General features: G+C 36.8%; 1 protein-coding gene across 1 annotated transcript in view; it reads left to right on the top strand.

Moving 5' to 3' along the window:
* The window catches only part of LOC122703124, a 176,506-nt gene that overhangs the window by 83,007 nt on the left and 73,391 nt on the right, over positions 1-20,108 (top strand). The gene's annotated exons all lie outside the window — the stretch shown is intronic.

Below are 20,108 nucleotides of genomic sequence, written 5' to 3' on the forward strand. Positions count from 1 at the left end.
GGCTCAGATCATGAAATCCTGTTCAAAAATTCAGACTTAAATTGAAGAATTTAGGAAAACAACTAGACCATTCAGGTATGACCTAAATCAAATACCTTACGATTGTACAGTGGAAGTGTCAAATAAATTCAAGGGATTAGATCTGAAAGACTGAGTGCCTCAAGAACTGTGGATGGAGGTTCATGACATAGTACAGGAGGCAGTAACCAAAACCATCCCCAAGAAAAGAAATGCAAAAAGGCAAGACGGTTGTCTGAGGAGACCTTACAAATAGCTGAGACAAGAAGAGAAGCAAAAGGCAAAAGAGAAAAGGAAAGATATACCCATTTGAATGCAGAGTTCCAAAGAATAACAAGGAGAGATAAGAAAGCCTTCCTCAGTGATCAATGTGAAGAAATACAGGAAAATGATAGAATGGCAAAGGCTAGAGATCTCTTCAAGAAAATCAGAGATACCAATGGAACATTTCATGCATAGATGGGCAAAATAAAGAACAGAAATGGTGTAGACCTAAAAGAAGCAGAAGATATTAAGAAGAGGTGGTAAGACTACACAGAAGAACTATACAAAAAAGATCTTAATGACCCAGATAACCACAATGGTGTGATCACTCACCTAGAGCAAGACATCCTGAAATGTGAAGTCAAGTTGGCCTTAGGAAGAATAACTACAAACAAAGCTAGTGGAGGTGATAGAATTCCAGTTGAGCTATTTCAGATCCTAAGAGATGATGCTGTGAAAGTGCTGCACTCAATATGTCAGCAAATTTGGAAAATAAGCAGTGGCCACAGGACTGGAAAAGATCAGTTTTCATTCCAATCCCAAAGAAAGGCAATTCCAAAGAATGTTCAAACTACTTTACAGCTGCACTCATCTCACACACTAGCAAAATAATGCTCAAAATTCTCCAAGCTAGGCTTCAAGAGTACATGAATGGAGAACTTCCAGATGTTCAAGCTGGAGTTAGAAAAGGCAGATAACCACAGATCAAATTACCCACATCCACTGGATTATAGAAAAAGCAAGAGAATTCTAGAAAAATCACCTGCTTCATTGTCTATGATAAAGCATTTGACTGTGTGGATCACAATAAACTATTGAAAAGTCTTCAAGAGATGAGGATACCAGACCACCTTACCTGCCTCCTGAGAAACCTATGCATGTTTGCAGGTCAAGAAGCAACAGTTAGAACCAGACATGGAACAATGCACTGGTTCCAAATGGGGAAAGGAATACGACAAGGCTGTATATTGTCACCCTGCTTATTTAGCTTATATGAAGAGTATATCATCTGAAATGCCAGACTGGAGAAAGCACAAGCTGGAATCAAGATTGCCAGGAGAAATATCAATAACCTCAGATATGCAGATGACACCACTCTTATGGCAGAAAGTGAAGAAGACCAAAAGAGCCTCTTGAGGAAAGTAAAAGAGGAGATTGAAAAAGCTGGCTTAAAACTCAACAGTCAGCAAACTAAGATCATGGCATCTGGTCCCATCACTTCATGACAAATAGATGGGGAAACAATGGAAACAGAGAGAGACTTTATTTTGGGTGGCTCCAATATCACTGCAGATAGTGACTACAGCCATGAAATTAAAGACACTTGCTCCTTGGAAGAAAAACCTGGAGAGCATATTAAAAAGCAGAGACATTAATTTGCCGACAAAGGTCCATCTAGTCAAACCTATGATTTTTCCAGTAGTCATGAACGGATATGAGAACTGGACTAAAGAAAGCTGAACACCAGAGAATTGATGCTTTTGAGCAGTGGTATTGAAGAAGACTTCTCAGAGTCCTTTGGACTACAAGGAGATCCAAACAATCAATCCTAAAGGAAATCAGTCCTCAATATTCATTAGGAGGACTGATCCTGGAGCTGAAGCTCCAATACTTTGGCTCCTAGTGCAAAGAATTGACTCATTAGAAAACAGCCTGATACTGGGAAAGGTTGAAGGCAGGAGGAGAAGGGGGCGACAGAGGATGAGATTGTGGATGGCATCGCTGACTCAGTGGACATGAGCTTAAGCAAGCTCCAGGAGATTGTCCTAGGGTTAGGACAGGGAACCCTGGCGTGCAGCAATCCACAAGGTTGCAGAGTCAGACATTGCTCAGTGACTGAACTGAAGTGAACTAAGTGTCCCAGTAATACCATCTAACAGTCTCTTTTTTCCAGAGTATCCCTTTTCTTATTTGGGTCTGAAAGAATCATATGTTTATTTCTTTCCTCTCTTCCTGATCTGCTGTTCTTATTTTTCTAAGTCTGCCCCAACATTGCTGTACTTATGTAATACTTTTTAATGTGTGTGTGTGTGTGTGTGTGCTCATGGACTGTAGCCCGCCAGGATTCTGTCTGTGGAATTTTCCAGGCAAGAATACTGGAGTGGGTTGCCAGTTCCTATACCAGGGGAATCTTCCTAACCCAGGAATAGAACCTGGGTGTTTTGCATCTCCTGCATTGGCAGGCAGATTCTTTACCACTGTGCCACCTGGGATGAATACACCCAACATGTCTCTTCTTTCCTGTTACTTATACTTACATGCAAATTTTACAGTTGGCTTGTCATATCTATTGGAAAAAATTGTTGTGGTTTTGAGTGACTTTTTAAAAGTCTACAAACTTGTATTTGGAAAATTTGCATTTTTTATAAGTGTCTTCCCAGATATTAACATTAAATTACCAATGACAATTTATCTATACATCATAACCCCTGAGACAAAAAATACTCTCTCTTAATTAATATAAACAGATGAATAACTTATCATGAACAGTTGTAACAATTACTTTTTCCTAACATGTTTTAGTGAAAAGAGAAAGAAAACTATTATTTTTAGAAGATCCAGTTGTGCTATGTATTATACAGTGCGGTCATTTAATCTTCACAGTGATTTGAAAAGTATATGTCAACACAGTAAACAGCCTGTTCAAAGTCATTGAGTTAATCAGGTGTGTGATACTATGATTTAATTCATGGACAAATTCTGAGGGTTTTCCTGTTTCCAGAATTAAACCAGTTCTTTTATAACTTTCAGATCAACAGAGTCAGATATCCATTAATTGTTCACAAGTCAGAATGCAAGCCTTATGCTATTCCTTTTAGTGTCTTATTGTTTATCAGTCTGAATGTGACTTTTCTAACATTTGTTAATATTATTGTAATAGGCCTTGTCTAATTATTTATTTTTTTCTAAAATTAATGAACATAATTAATGTATTTCAAACAACCAATGACACATCACTAAAATAATATGTATTTTGTGCACCTGAGCTGCCTCCTGAGAAATCTGTATGCAGGTTAAGAAGCAACAGTTAGAACTGGACATGGAACAATAGACTGGTTCCAAATCAGGAAAGGAATACATCAAGGCTGTATATTGTCACCTTGCTTATTTAACTTATATGCAGAGTACTTCATGAGAAATGCTGGGCTGGAGGAAGCACAAGCTGGAATCAAGATTGCCGGGAGAAATATAAATAACCTCAGATGTACAGATGACACCACTCTTATGGCAGAAAGTGAAGGAGAACTAAAGAGCCTCTTAATGAAAGTGAAAGAGGAGAGTGAAAAAGTTGGCTTAAAACTCAACATTCAGAAAACTAAGATCATGGCATCTGGTCCCATCACTTCATGGCAAATAGATGAGGAAACAGTGGCAACAGTGGCAGACTTTATTTTTGGGGGGCTCCAAAATCACTGCAGATGGTGACCGCAGCCATGAAATTAAAAGATGCTTACTCCTTGGAAGAAAAGTTATGACCAATCTAGACCTCATTTTAAGAAGCAGAGACATTGCTTTGCCAACAAAGGTCCGTCTAGTCAAAGCTACGGTTTTTCCAGTAGTCATGTCTGCATGTGAGAATTGGAGTATAAAGAAAGCTGAGTGCTGAAGAATTGATGTTTTTGAACTGTGGTATTGGAGAAGACTCTTGAGAGTCCCTTGGACAGCAAGGAGATCCAACCAGTCCATCCTAAAGGAAATCAGTCCTAAATATTCATTGAAAGGACTGATGTTGAACTGAAACTCCAATATGTTGGCCACCTGATGCAATGAACTGATTCATTTGAAAAGACCCTGATGCTGGGAAAGATTGAAGGAGGGAGGAGAAGGGGATGACAGAGGATGAGATGGTTGGATGGCGTCACCAACTCAATGGATATGAGTTTGAGTAAACTCCAGGAGTTGGTGATGGACAGCGAGGCCTGGTGTGCTGCAGTCCATGGGGTCTCAGAGTTGGACACAATTGAGCGACTGAACTGAACTGAGCTGTGGGCCATACCTACTCTGTCAGAAACAGTAGCAATTATGGAAGCAATAGGGTTAGGAATATATATATATACATATATATGTGTGTGTGTGTATATGTATATATATATATTAGGATATGTATATATATATTAGGAACATAGGTATATGCTTCCTTTTCAGTGTTCATGGTTTGTCTGTGACAGCATATTTGAAAGAAAGTTAATTCAAAAATACTCCTGTTAAATAAGTTTTGACAATTAAAAAAAAAATCTTTCAGTATAATATATGTAATACTGCATGTCTGTAGTTCCATGGTTAATTTAAATTTTTTGTCTAAATAAATAGACTGTTCAGGAGTTCATTGATTTTCAGAGGTGGAAACTTCCTACCATCAAAACAAGCCAGGATGTTTCAGTATAATTCATTGATTTATTGAATACTTTCATATGTAGTTGTCACCACAATTCTAGAAGTTGATGTGGACTGATTTTCATGACAGTAAGATTTAAGAAAAACGTTATAGAACCAACACCAAAGTTTCAAGAATATTCATAAAGTACAGACTGTTATAGAAGCATAAGTATATATCAGTAACCTATGTTTTTGTGCTTCTGCACATTTCAACATATAGATGGCCTGTTGAAAAACCATGTTTCTTTGTTTCTGAACTAAATGTATAAAATATTGCTGAATATTAGTGGGCATGAAAAATAGATGGGGAATTATGAAAGAACTGTTTCCCCTCATTTTTGATTCTGAGTTGAATGTCATGGCGGCACTAGATATCAGGAGACAGCACAGTTATGCACGGCAAACTTTCTAGTCTCGTGCATTGTCTGAAATTGAATCTCCTCATTGAAATACAGCTCATATCACAGAATGGAAGGAATCTTAATATTAAAGAGAAATTCCCTTAGATCCAAGTGTTTTTTAAATAAACATTTACCAAGAAAGGCTTTCAGACATGTCCTAATGAGGTTTTAGATTTTGGCATGTTCCTTATTAGAAAAAGTAATAGAGAAAGACAAATATACATCATTTATACGTAGAATTTAAGAAAATGGTACTAATGAACATAATCACAAAAAAGAAGTTAAGTCACAGATGTAGAAAACAAGCTTGTGGTTGTTACCAAGGGGGAAAGGAAGGGAGGGTTACACTGGGAGATTGGGATTGATATATGAAAGTGAAAGTGAAAGTCACTCAGTCATGTCCAACTCTTTGCAACCCCATAGACTATACAGTCCATGGAATTCTCTAGGCCAGAATACTGGAGTGGGTAGCCTTTTCCTTCCCTTCTTCAGGGGACCTTCCCAGCCCAGGGATTGAGCCCAGGTCTCCCACATTGCAGGCAGATTCTTCACCAGCTGAGCCTCAAGGGTTTGACATATACACACTACTACATACAGAACAGATAACTAAAGAGAACCAACTGTGTAGCACAGGAAACTCTACTCAGTACTCTGTAATGACCTGATGGGAACAGAATCTAAAAATGAGCAGATAGATATATGTGTATATGTATATCTGACTTAGAGCAGAAACTAACAACTTTGTAAATCAATCATATTTTATTTATGTTATATTATAATTTATTTTTGTTTATATTTTAACATTATTTAAATAAAATATTTAAAATTTAATAAGTTAAATATTAATAAAATTAATTTTAAATAATATTAAATAAAATATCTAATATTTAAATAAATATGAATATTTATATTTTAATTTTTATTTATAATTTATTTTTCAATTAAAAATAATTAGAAAAAGAAAAAATAAGCCTTGAAGCACTGTATATTGATATACTATACAAAAAAGGTCTTAATGATCCAGATAACCACACTTGTGTGGCCAGTCACCTAGAGCCAGACATCCTGGAGTGTAAAGTCAAGTGGGCCTTAGGAACCATTACTACCAATAAAGCTAGTGGAAGTGATGGGCTATTTAACATACTAAAAGATGATGGTGTTAAAGTGCTACACTTAATAGGTCAGCAAATTTGGAAACCCAGCTGTGGCCACAGGACCGGAAAAGGTCCGTTTTCATCCTAATTCCAAAGAAGGGTTGGGCTAAAGAATGTTCAAACTACTGAACAATTGCACTCATTTCCCATGCCAGTAAGGTTATGCTCAAAATCCTTCAAGCTACACTTCCACAATACTTGAATCAAGAACTTCCAGATGTATGAGTTGGGTTTAGAAAAAGCAGAGGAACCAGAGATCAAATTGCCAACATTTGTTGGATCATAGAGAAAGCAAAGGAATTCCAGACAAACATCTGTTTTTGTTTCATTGACTATGCAGAAGCCTTTGTGTAAATCACAACAAACTGTGGAAAATTCTTAAAGAAAGCCAGAGGGATCAGGTGGAGAGGGAGGTGGGAGGGGGGATCAGGATGGGGAATACATGTAAATCCATGGCTGATTCATGTCAATGTATGGCAAAAACCACTACAATATTGTAAAGTAATTAGCCTCCAACTAATAAAAATAAAAAAAGAAAAAAGAAAGAGGTGGGAATGGCAGACAATTTTACCTGTCTTCTGAGAAAGACTTGCAGATCAACATATAACAATTAAAACTGGACATGGAACAACTGACTGGTTCAAAATTTGGAAAGGAGTGTGACAAGGCTGTATATGGTCATCCTGTTTATGTAACTCATATGCAGTGCACATACATCATGCAAAATGCCGAGCTGGATGAGTTACAAGATGGAATCAAAATTGCCAGGAGAAACATCAACAACCTCAGGTATGGAGATGATACCACTTTAGTGGCGGAAAGTAAAGAGAAACTAAAGACCTCTTAATGAAGGTTAAAGAGGAGAGTGAAAGATACAGCTTTAAACTCAGCATTCAAAAAACTAAAAGATATGGCATCCAATCACATCACTTCATAGCAAGTAGAAGGGGGAAAAGTGGTAGCAGTGTCAGATTTTCTCTTCTTGGGCTCCAGAATCACTGGTAATTTCATGACTGCAGCCATGAAATTAGACACTTGTTTCTTTGAAGAAGGCTATGGCAGACCTAGACAGTGTTTTAAAAAGCAAAGACATCACTTTGCCAACAAAGGTCTGTATAGTCATAAGCTATGGTCTTTCCAGTAGTGAGAAAGGATATGAGAGTTGGACCATAAAGAAGGCTGAACACCAAAGAATTGATGTTTTTGAATTGCACTGCTGGAGAAGACTCTTAAGAGTTCCTCAGACAGCAAGGAGGTCAAACCAGTCAATTCTAAGGGAAATCAACCCTGAATACTCATTGGAAAGACTGATGCTGAAGCTCCAATACTTTGGCCACTTGATGCAAACAGGTGACTTATTGGAAAATACCCTGATTCGGGGAAAATTTGAAGGCAAAAGAAGAAGAGGGTGGAAGAGGATGAGAGAGTTGGATTGTATCACCAATTAAATGGACATGAACTTGGGCAAACTCCAGGAGTTGATGAGAGACAGGGAAGCATGGAGTGCTGCAGTCCACGGAGTCGCAAAGAGTTAGCCATGACTTAGTGACCTGACAACAACAAAATACTAGGAAAAGCAGATGGATGTTCATTGGTATAATATACTAGGAAAGGCAGACATTGCTTTTGTATATGTATGCATAAGTGAGAAACATGGAGTGCTACTTTTAAAAAGCAAATTAAATAATATATATTACTTATCATAAATATTTTATACCTCATGATATAATGTATATGGACTTCCCAGATGGTGCTAGTGGTAAAGAGTGTGCCTGTCAATGCAGGATACATAAGAGACAAGGATTCCATCCCTGGGTTGGTAAGATCCCCTGAAGGAGGGCATGGCAACCCACTCCATATTTTTGCCTGGAGAATCCCATGGACAAAGGACCCTGGTGGACTACAGTCTATAGGGTCACAAAGAGTCGACTTAGCATGCATGCACACATAATGTATATAGATGTGTGTGTGTGTTTGTGTACCATGATGTTGATTACTTTTTATTTTATATCTTTTTTAAAAAAATTTATGCATTCAATATAAAATATTTAGGAAGCACAGGTAAATTATGTTTTACCAAAATTATTTAAAATCATATCCTTTATACATGAAGATAAACACTACTGATATTTAAAATGTATCTTATAGTCATTTATGCTTTCTGTAAATTATTGTTAAATCATAAGCATATTAAGAGATTTATTTGAATAAATTACTTGTCACTTTTATCCTGCCAAAGATAGAATTAAATGATAATAATGTGATGCTTGCTGATTGTTTTCTTATGAGTGGGTTCCACAGTGTATAGCGCCTTCTCCCCTTGCAAGAGTAGACTACTCAGCATGAAACCTGGTTATCTTCCAGTTCATGAGAGTTCTCTACCTGCATCTGTGTTTTGAGGAAAGGGCCCTGCAGCTACATATGTATTATATAGTCTCATCAACGGTAACCAGCATCAAAATGGGCAGATTCTTTAAAGTAGAGCTGGTGTCTTTCTCAATAATTTTAACACAAAAACAATAAGAAAAGAAAGAGAGGGAAAATTAAAAAGAAAACACACACAGAAAAACCCAGCCTCCATGACACATACAGTGTGTTATGAGATACTGTATTCAGCTCTATGGGTTATGAGACAGAGAGAGATCGCCTGAGGAGGGAAAAGAAGCAAGTGAGGAAAGAAAAGTAGTGATAAGGAATGGAGGAAAATCATGATGCCAGAATTTCTAGAAGCTTTCCAGTTTCAAAGTACACATAACCCATCTCTATTCTTATAATTTAAAATGCTTTAAAAAGCTCTAATTTTTATGTTACATGTATTCAGATATAACTTAATACTGTCATAAAGTTTATCTTCTGATGCTGCAATTATTCTGGGGCTATAGTCACTCCACGAAGGTAAAATATCACTCTTGAGAACCATTTAAGTGAAGAGTTCCTAGCAAATCCTGATTGGGGGGGCGGGGGGGGGAAGGCATCTTGATACTTTAATATCTGAATACTTTTTATTTTACCCTGTATTTATTTATTATCATTTATCAACTAGCCTAATTTCTTTCATATCTTCAAGTTTTGGAAATGCTGTGCTCAGTTGAATATGAATTTATATTCTCCTGTCTAACCATGTTTTGTTGTTCTTCAGCTGCTGAGTCATGTCCAACTCTTTGCAGCCCCATTGGTTACAGCACACCAAGCTCCTCTATCCTCCACTATTTCTCAGAGTTTGCTCCAGTTCCTTTCCATCGAGTTGGTGATGCCAGCCATGTTTAGTCAGTTCCAATACCTGCCTTACTTTTGCTTATCTGGAGTGGAATTGTGTTCATTTTTGTTTGTTTGTTTTTATTCTTGCAAGTCAAGACTCTCTGTCTGTTGCTGTCTGGCCAGCCTGTCCCATGTGTATGTATTTTGTGCCCTTGATTCATCACACATCTATAAGCATGGGCAATAGAAGGAGAGAGCATAATATAATGTACCAAGAAAGATGCATATTTCTTAAGTTTCAAAGTATTCACCTTGGTATTTTAGGGAATATTGCAAATTTCATTTATTTTGTCTATACAATTCAATATAAGTAAAAAAAATCACCCATCCTTTTTCTTACATTTGAGATTTTACTTGTTTAACTTTAGTTATTTGAGGACAGTGAGAAGAAAAGGGGGTTTATATAAGATAAATGTAATTTAATCCCAGCTACTCCCCTGTTACCTATTTGATCTTGGACTGTTATTTTCATCCTTGAGCATCAGTTCCTTATTCATAATTTTCAGAATTATTTGGAGGGATTGAAATATGTTGAAATTTGGGGGAACATAGTAGAATTATTAATCTGACAATTTAATCAATTTTCTCTATGCTAAGTCCCTTTGGCCGTTTCCGATTCTTTGTGATCCTATAGAATGAAACTTTGATGCATACCATTTGTAGACAATTACAGTGAATAATGAGCTTCCCAGGTGGCGCTAGTTGTAAAGAATCTGTCTATGAGATTCTCCAGGCAAGAATTCTGGAGTGGGTTGCCTTTCCTTTCTCCAGGGGATCTTTCCAGCCCAGGGACTAAACCCGTGTCTCTTGAGTAGCCTGAAATGGCAGGCAAATTCTTTACCACTAGCACCACCTGGGAAGTCAGTTTTCTCTATGACTGTATAAATCAGGAGTTATCAAAACTTTTGATTTGGATTCATCATATTCTAGCACAATTTTTTCTTGATTTAGTTTTTTTTTTTGAAAAGTGGAATCAAATAAGTTTTTTAGTTATAATATTCTTTTGAACCGTCTACATATCCATCATATCTATATTATTACCACAGTGGAAGCTAAGTTGGAGAAGGAAATGGCAACCCACTCCAGTGTTCCTGCCTGGAGAATCCCAGGGACAGAGGAGCCTGGTGGGCTGCCGTCTTTGGGGTCTCACAGAGTCAGACACGACTGAACCAGCAGCAGCAGCAGCAAAAGCTAAGTGGTGAGGTCTTCTTCTTTAGACATCGGATACTCTCACAAAACTGTCCAGTCTTGAAGGATGCTGTGAATCGCTAAGAACAGACTTGATGCCTTAAAAAGATGTAAGACATTCTGTACTTTAACCTTTCCATCTCTTGTAACTTTTGTCAAAGTGTTCAGATTATGGGATGAGCAATTAGAAGTGCTACAAAAGTTTTTTCTCTTGATGAAAGTGAAAGAGGAGAGTGAAAAAGCTGGCTTAAAACTCAATATTCAGAATACAAAGATCATGGCATCTGGTCCCATCACTTCATGGCAAATAGATGGGAAAACAGTAGAAACAGTGACAGACTATTTTGGGGGCTCCAAAATCACTTCATATGGTGACTGCAGCCATGAAATTAAAAGACATTTACTCCTTGGGAGAAAAGTTATGACCAATCTAGATGGCATATTAAAAAGCAGAGACATTACTTTGTCAACAGAGGTACATCTAGTCAAGGCTATGGTTTTTACAGAAGTCAAGTATGGATGTGAGAGTTGGACTATAAAGAAAGTTGAGCACCGAAGAATTGATGCTTTTGAACTGTGGTGTTTGAGAAGACTCTTGAGAGTCCCTTGCACTGCAAGGAGATCAAACCAATCTTAAAGGAAATCAGTCCTGAATATTCATTGGAAGGACTGATGTTGAAGCTGAAACTCCAATACTTTGGCCATCTGATGGGAAGAACTGACTAATTGAAAAAGACCCTGATGCTGGGAAAGATTGAAGGCGGGAAGAGAAGGGGGCATCAGAGGATGAGATGGTTGGATGACATCACTAACTCAGTGGACGTGAGTTTGAGCAAGCTCCTGGAGCCTTTGATGGACAGGGAAGCCTAGCATGCTGCAGTCCTTGGTGTCGCAAAGAGTCAGACATGACTGTGTGACTGAACTGAACTGAATGTTTCTCATACCTTTTTTTCAAGCAACTGGCTTAATTTCATGGCTGCAGTCACACTCCGCAGTGATTTTGGAGCCCCCCAAAATAAAATCTGTCATTTTTTCCATTTTTTTCCCCATTTGTTTGCATGTGGTGATGGGACTGGATTCCATGATCTTAGTTTTTGAATTTTGAGTTTAAAGCTATCTTTTTCACTCTCTTCTTTCACCCTCATCGAGTTTCTTAATTTCCCCTTGCTTTCTGCCATTAGAGTGGTATCAACTTACCCAAGGTTACTGGTATTTCTCCCAGTGTCATGATTCCAGCTTGAACTTCATCCAGCCTGGCATTTTGCATGATGTATTCTGCATATAAGTTAAATGAGGAGAATGACAATATATAGCATTGATGTACTCCTTTTCCAGTTTTGAATAAGTGTATTGTTCCATATCCAGTTCTAACTGTTTCTTTGACCTGCTAACAGGAAGGAGGTTTATGAACAGCAAAGTAAGAATTGCCTCATAAGAGGAAAATGGCAAATTTATTTCCTTCAGAAAGAGTTGGATATTGAAAGATGTTCTTTAAGATTGTTAGTAAACAAAATGATGTAAATATTAGCTCTGAATGAATCCTTCCTTATTAAGTTTTTGAAACAAATATTTATTGAAATATTGTTGACAACAATATTATGTTAGTTTCAGGTGTACATCATACTGATTTGATGTTTTTGTAGGTTATATTCCGTGTAAAGTTTTCATAAGATGTCTATATGTAAAATACAAGACTATATACCTTGTGCTGTTAAGTGCATCCTTGTATCTTACTCTTAACCACAAAAATAAAGATTACTAGTATTCTCATGTAAACGCTTGTCTTATTTTCAAAATTCTACCTAAATTGGGAGCTATAGGTCAAACAAAGACTTTTAGCTTCAATTTATTTGGATAATAATTCAGAGATAGAAACATGAATCAAAGTTAGATGTAACAAATTTTAGAGGTGACTAAACAAATAAATATTTTAGGAAAGATACCACAGTCAAACTTTATTTCTCCCAAAAATAGTAGCCAAAATTAGAGAGATAAGAAATTCCATCTTTAATGACAGATATTAAATTTGGCAGAAATAACCAAAGCAGTTAAGTAAGAGTGATGCATATATGACTGTAATGTTTCTTTCTCACTGGCATTTTTTCTTTTGGTAAAGCAGTGAAAAGTAATGGAATACAGCTATTTGATTTATAAAGTCCTTGGCAGTGGGGGTGGGGGGGGTGGAATGTTTGAAATTTTAGAGGAGAAAATGAGCACCAATATATATTAGAAGATAGATCCATGGTAACTTGACCCCAAAATGAATTTAATTAGTATATGTGAAATCTATTTCTAGTTTTCCTGTTGCCAAATGTATGACCAGCGTCATTAAATATTACTTGACTCACTTATATATCTTCCTAGTTTGAGATAATCAGAGAAGAAATGATTTCTGTGATGAGGCTGATGAAAAGCAGCATCAGAATTTTTACTTTCCCAATAAAAATAAGAGTATTCAAAGGCACTTCTAACTGAAGTATAGTAACAGGAATCAATTCATCAGATTTCAGAAACTATTTAATAACTAGAAACTACTGAATAAAATATATCTTACATCTGATGTCAGAAAACTGAAGTTACTCAAATGGAAACACACACACACACACAAATGGTGTTAAAATTCAGTCCACATATCCTGCTAGCATAATCCCTGCTTCCCTGAAAAGATGTCCTAAAATCCAAGAACCAAGTCATACAATGGCAGCTATTCTGATAACTGACTATGCAGCCAAATTATAATGTGATGGTTTCAGTCTTGGCTTGAATCACAGGTGAAAACTTAGAGCTCTTAATATTCCTTCTTCTAGGTTAGAGGATCCAAAGTAGTACAAATGGCAATTAGAAGCCTAAAATAGCAGCACATACATAGAGATGTCGTGTTAAGAATAGGAAGCATAGAGAGGGGCCTGTTCTCTTGACCTCCATCTCTCAATATTAGAAATAAGATACCTCTTAAAAATAGAGCTCTGCAGGTTCCTGAGTCTCTGAGCCAGAAACAGTGGATTTAAAGGAATTCTTAGAATTCTGTTATCCTCCATGGCCACCATCCTCCTAAGAATGCATCAACAGCTAGGGTCCTGAATAGACATTTCTCCTAAGAAGACTTAATGACCAGCAGGTATACAAAATATTGCTTAGTGCACTAATCATTAAGAAGTTTAAAATCAAAACCACAGTAAAGTATCACCTCATATCTATCAGTACATCTCTTATCAACAAAAACAAAAGACCACAAGTGTTGGCAATGATGTGAAAAACTGGAACAATTGCACACTGTTGGTGGGAAAGCAAAATGGTGCAGCCACTATGGAAAACAGTATGGAAGTTCCTCAAAAAAACTAAAAATATGAATAGCATCTGATCCAGCAATCCTGTACTAGATAGTTATTCAAAAGAATTTAAATCAAGATTTGAAGACATAATATCCTTAATTTTCCTTTCAGTGCTGTTTAGTCAGTGAAGTTGCTCAGTCGTGTCCGACTCTTTGCAATCCCATGGATTGTAGCCTACCAGGCTCCTCCATCCATGGAATATTTCCAGGCAAGAAGACTACTGGAGTGAATTGCTATTTCCTTCTCCAGGGGATCTTCCCGACTCGGGGATCGAACCCAGGTCTTCCGCATTGCAGGCGGACGGTCTACCGTCTGAGCCACCAGGGAAGCTATTTACTATAGCAGTGCTATATACTATAGCCAATATTTGAAAACAACCTAAATGTCAGCTGATGAATGGTTAAAGAAAATGTGGTATATACACGCAATAAAATGTAGTTCAGCCTTAAAAGGAAGGAAATTCTGACACTTGTTACAACATGGATGAGACTTGAGGGCATCTTGATAAGTGAAATAAGCTAATCCTAGAAAGATAAATACTGCTTGATTCCTCTTATATGAGTTATCTAAAATAGTCATATTCATAAAATCCAAGAGTGGTGTAGTGATTTCTCAGGGACTGGAGGGAGGGGGAAATGGTGAGTTACTAATTAACTGGCATAAAGTTTCAGTTAAGCAAGATTAATGAACTCCAGGGATCTGTTGTATTATGTTGTAACAATAGTCGACAATAGCAGGCTGTACTCCTAAAATTTTTGAGTCTAGCTTTCAAGTTGTTCTCTTACAACGATGAAATTAAAAGACATTTGGAAGCTAATTAAATATTATTGTTTTAGGGAAATTTTCTGAGGAGCTCTTATGTAAATTGACCTCTGAGAAGTGAGAAGGGGTGAGTAGTGTTAAGTATATTGAGAAAAAAGTTTTTGACAGAAAAAACAGGAAGTGTAAAGTACCTGAGTAAGAAAACTGAAGGTCACTGTTGACAGAGGATAGCAGATAGAGTGAAGAAAAACATAAGCTAAGTGGGATTGGGTGATAGGGGCTTGTGGATGAGTAACTTCTGATGCCATAAACTGAAATTGAAATGTAGGTTCTTATTTATTAATCTTCCATTTTTTCTTGCCCTGTTTATATTTGCTCACAGAGATTACTTGTTTTATTCCTCACCCTTTGCATCTATTATCCATAAATGAAAGTCTTAAATTTCATCATTTTAAGGAATCTGACACAGGCTTTCAACAGCAGGTTGGTTTTAACATTTCATAAACACCATCTAGGTCATAGTTACATAGGGTATATTTTATTCAGCCGAAATAAAAAGAAAAACATATTTCATAGAATGTAAACAGCAAAACACAACTCATAGACATTTATTTCTTATTATTTTTAAGTTTTATTGGCTGTTAATGGGCATATAAAATCTGTGAAGCATCATTGAGTAAACAGCAACCCTTATTCCGTTTCTAAGTTCTACCCTTCCAGTGCTCATCCAAAAAAAGTTGTTACCTGTATGATCAACATTTACCAGAATTTCATTTGTTTCTGGGTAAATGGAAGTTAGAGCTATTCATCATAAACACTGTCTACCACTTTTCACCTTAGAACTCCCATCAGTTAGTGACACAGATTCAAAACCTGACCTAAACTTGCAATATAGCCATAAAATTTTAAGGGGACTTAATAGAGCCCCTGAACTTTTGGTTAAGAAAATAAAGATACTAAACTTACTAAAAAAAAGTTGAACAGTTGCTGTGGAGGGCAGGAGATACATGAGGAATCCCTGCTGTTGTTGTTGTGTAGTTGCTAAATCGTCTAACTCTTTGCGACCCTGTAGACTGTAGTGTAGCAGGTTCCTCTTACCTCCACTATCTCCCAGAGTTTGCTCAAATTCATAACCACTGAGTTAGTAAAGCTGTCTAACCATCTCATCCTCTGCAATCCTCTTCTCTTTTGCCTTAATCTTTACTAACATCAGAGTCTTCCAGTGAGTCAACTCTTTGCATCAGGTGGCAAAGTATTGGAGCTTCAGCTTCAGCATCAGTCTTTCCAATGAATATTCAGGACTGATTTCCTTTAGGATTTACTGGTTTGATCTCCTTGCTGTCCAAGGGACTCTCAAGTCTTCTCTGGTAAACCTCTGTACCTATCTTTAAGTTTGCTGTGAACCTTCCCCCAAAACAATTGCCAAGTTCTCTAACTGTTCTCTTGGGTTTTCAAAACATGAAAAAACTAATTCTTCCTGAGAAATTCAGGATCTTTCCCTCCACCTATTGATTCCAGCCAGTTGCTCATTCCATGATCTATTCCTGAATCAAGATTACACTGTAATAAAGATAAGACTAGTACTCACAATTACTTAAACAACTTCAACTCACTCAATTAATGACTCAAATTTTATGGACCAAAATAGGGGACTAAATCCATTCTTACCCCAACTAACTTGCACATCCTTTTCTACAAATAGAAAGTAATGAGAAACAATAAACATGCACATGGTAGTCTTCCTTTCAGTTCAGTTCAGTTGCTCAGTCGTGTCTGACTCTTTGCAACCCCATGGATTGCAGCACGCCAGGCCTCCCTGTCCATCACCAACTCCCAGAGTTTACTCAAACTCATGTCCATTGAGTTAGTGATGCCATACAACCATCTCATTACTTTGCCAAAAAATTTCCATCTAGTCAAGGCTATGGTTTTTCCAGTAGTTGTGTATGGATGTGAGAGTTGGTCTATAAAAAAAGCTGAGCACCAAAGAATTGATGCTTTTGAACTGTGGTGTTGGAGAAGACTCTTGAGAGTCCCTTGGACAGCAAGGAGATCCAACCAGACCATCCTAGAGGAAATCAGTCCTGAATATTCATTGGAAGCACTGATGTTGAAGCTGCAACTCCAATACTTTGGCCACCTGATGTGAAGAGCTGACTTATTTGAAAAGACCCTGATGCTGGGAAAGATTGAAGGTGGGAGAAGAAGGGGATGATAGAGGATGAGATGGTTACATGGTAGTCTTAAAGCACAGTAATTATCAACAAAATATTTTCTCATATAAGAAAGCTTTTCAAGATACAGATCTTCTGCAGCATTACTGTGTATTCACTTGATCTGAAACTGAGTGCCATTTGAAGATGGAGATTTCTTTCTAAATTATGCATGGGAATACTAAAGTGATCTGTTTTTGTTTCTCCTTTCTCTTACTTCTCCCCTGTTTAGCTCTCCTGTTAGAATCAGTCTGAATGCCAAAGATAAGCTCCCATTGCTCTTGTTTCTTACCTATTTTTTTCCCTTAGAATAGTGCCTAAATATTTCTTTTCCAGTCTTTGAATTACTTCCCTTTTTCTGCAGTCTGCCATTTATCAAAAGGATAGAGTCAGAAAACCTTCATAATTCTAGGTTTTAGACTTGGAAGATGTTAGGTAGCTAACTGATTATTTAGTTGATTTGAAGTAGAAAAGAAAGCTATAGAACATTTTAAGAATGTGTTAGCTCTTCAAAATTCTAATAAAGTGCTACTCATTAATTCATGTTCTAACCATCCTATTCAAGATGACACTGTTAGCCTTGCTCTTTTCATTAGAATAAGTGGAATATTAAAGAGAATGTTAGGTTTTATTAATTCACCTTATCATTTTCTTGAGAATGACTGATCTTTGGAAGTAGCTTACTTGGTCAAACAAATACCTTTTATTGCTGTGGAGGAAACATCCTTTATGTTAAAAGAGTGAAAGCAGTTAGTTCTATGAATAAGTAAAAACAAGAATGTTTCCGTCAGTGTGAGATATTTGAGAGGAAATATAATGTCAAGAAAAACATGGCATTCATGGAAATAATACTTATGTAACTAAGCAGATTCCAAAATTGATTGTGATAACTCTATAATTTATCCTAATTTTCTGATCACTAAGACGAGATAAAGAGAGTATCATATTGACATAAGAGGGCAATAATGGAGCCACAAAACCAAGCTCAATAAGTTAACAATGCTTGGATGTGTTGGAGCCCATTGTCTTCCTTAATAAAATCAAACTGAGAATATCCAAGGCAGACAAAAGAGACAGAATCATTGTATGGAAAATATTTTTGAGTCTGTCATTCCAAAACATGGTTTACTTCCTCTGAGGCTCTGGCCTCCATTTCTTAATATCTTTGTTACTGTAAATAAATTGCTTAAGTTTTCTCGGCCCCAAGTTTCTCATCTATTAATGGACTTATTAGTAGCACTATCAATTAGCAGTGTTGATAAAATTAAAAGACATATAACCTAGAAGAATGCTTAGGCTATTCTTCTGTTTTTATTAATAATTTTACTACTACATCTATCTTACTGGGGTTCTGTTTCCCTTAAGTGCTCCTCTCTAAGTACTCACTTAGATATTTTCCCCCAGCAATCTATAACTGTTAGTTATTAGAGTAGATATTTTAAACAAAACTTTATTAAATACTCAGAGCTAACAGAAGACACTGAGCTGTATTTAAATTATCTTGCTTATAAAATATAGGTCTCTCATCTTCATCTTGGACTATCCTTGAAGATTTTTCAATATCTAACTACTGATCACGGAAACATGGTGAAAACCTTGATAAATTCTTTTATAAATAACCCCTAGGACAGCTTAATTTCTCAAAATCCAAGTGTAATGACATGATTTACAGAGACAGCTGAGAAATTCCTTTTCAATCTGTTCAATGTATTGAAGCCCTCATTTTAAGTTTCTGTTTCCTCTTTCAAGACATTCCTCTTCCATAGATGAAATAGAAAATGTTCTCTCTTCAGGGGAGAGCCCACCATTATATAGGTCAGGCCCTTATCCTGTGACTGCAGACAGACACTGTGGTCAGAATGCAACATGGCAGTTGTGCAATGGGAGATACCACTGCTGACCTCTTTTCACAGGACAGCCAAGAGGAACAAGATTTGTACAAAACAGGTACCCACAATGGGAAATCATTGAAGAGAAACTAAAAGCTTATTCAGGCAAAGAGTTTTTCCTTCACTGACAGGCTAAAGTGTGAGAAATGTCTAATATTCACCTCTTTGGATTAAGAATGAGGTTTATCCTAAAACGTAAAAGCTGTTTGGCAAAAAAAAATGCATTACTTTAACTTCAGTCATTGATGTAGCAAGTTTAATGTGAGTTGCTGTATTAGAAAAGCCAGTTAGTAACTCAAATGGAATGTTACACGGGATAGGAAAACCCTCTGAATAGATTATGGACTGTTCCACTAGTCCCTTCCTTACTTTAAGTAGGGTAGTAGTAAAATATTTTTGCTAAAAAAATGGATGACAGCATGATTTGGGTATTGTAGACTTAACGCAGAGGGTCAATGAGGAAGGTTTAGACAGGGTAGCTAAGAACAGAGAAGAGGCAATGCAAAGCTCTAGTTTATAATCATAAATTATACAAGTGACTAAAACTGTAAACAGAGACAAATAGCAAAATCTGATAAAACCAGGCAGAGCTTTAGAAATGAAACCTTTTGAACATTCCTGCCTAGAATTCCTAGACAGTTCAAAAGGTGGCCATGCATGTGGAATTAAAACATACTAAAGTTTCAGGAGGAGAGATATGTTAGGACAGTATTCACATACAAACAGACAAGATCTCAAGTGTGGTTAATATTTTCTTCTTCTTCTTTTATTGTATCTATTCAGAAAAGGGGGAAAAAAGATGAAGAGGGAGCATGAAAGAGGAAACTGCCTCTGTAGCTAGAAATATTTATAGATATCCCTTTGGAGAGTACAGTGATAGAGGGCAGGGTTAGAAGGTGCAGTGGTCCTTTTCCTACGATGATATTCAGGGGGAATTGCAGGCATTGCCATCTGGATAGCACTTATGTTCTGTAGTGAACTTAAGCATTTACCATTGAAAATGAGTAATAGGCCTGTGTTAAAAAGATAACTCTGCTATCTGTGTAAAATATAAAAGGAAGTAATGAAATTAAATCCTAGTCCATCTTATCCAGATTGTGCTGGCCTTAGCTATTTGCCTGGCTTTGGGCAATGAGCTAGAATTTAAATGCTATGCCCATAGAGGATTAGAATTAAAACACACCTGAGGAGTTTCTAGGCAGAAAGTTTCATCCTTAAAAGGATAGAATTGGATAGACACACAGTGTCTACA

The sequence above is a fragment of the Cervus elaphus genome, chromosome 11 (assembly GCF_910594005.1).
Source record: "Cervus elaphus chromosome 11, mCerEla1.1, whole genome shotgun sequence".
NCBI lineage: Eukaryota > Metazoa > Chordata > Mammalia > Artiodactyla > Cervidae > Cervus > Cervus elaphus.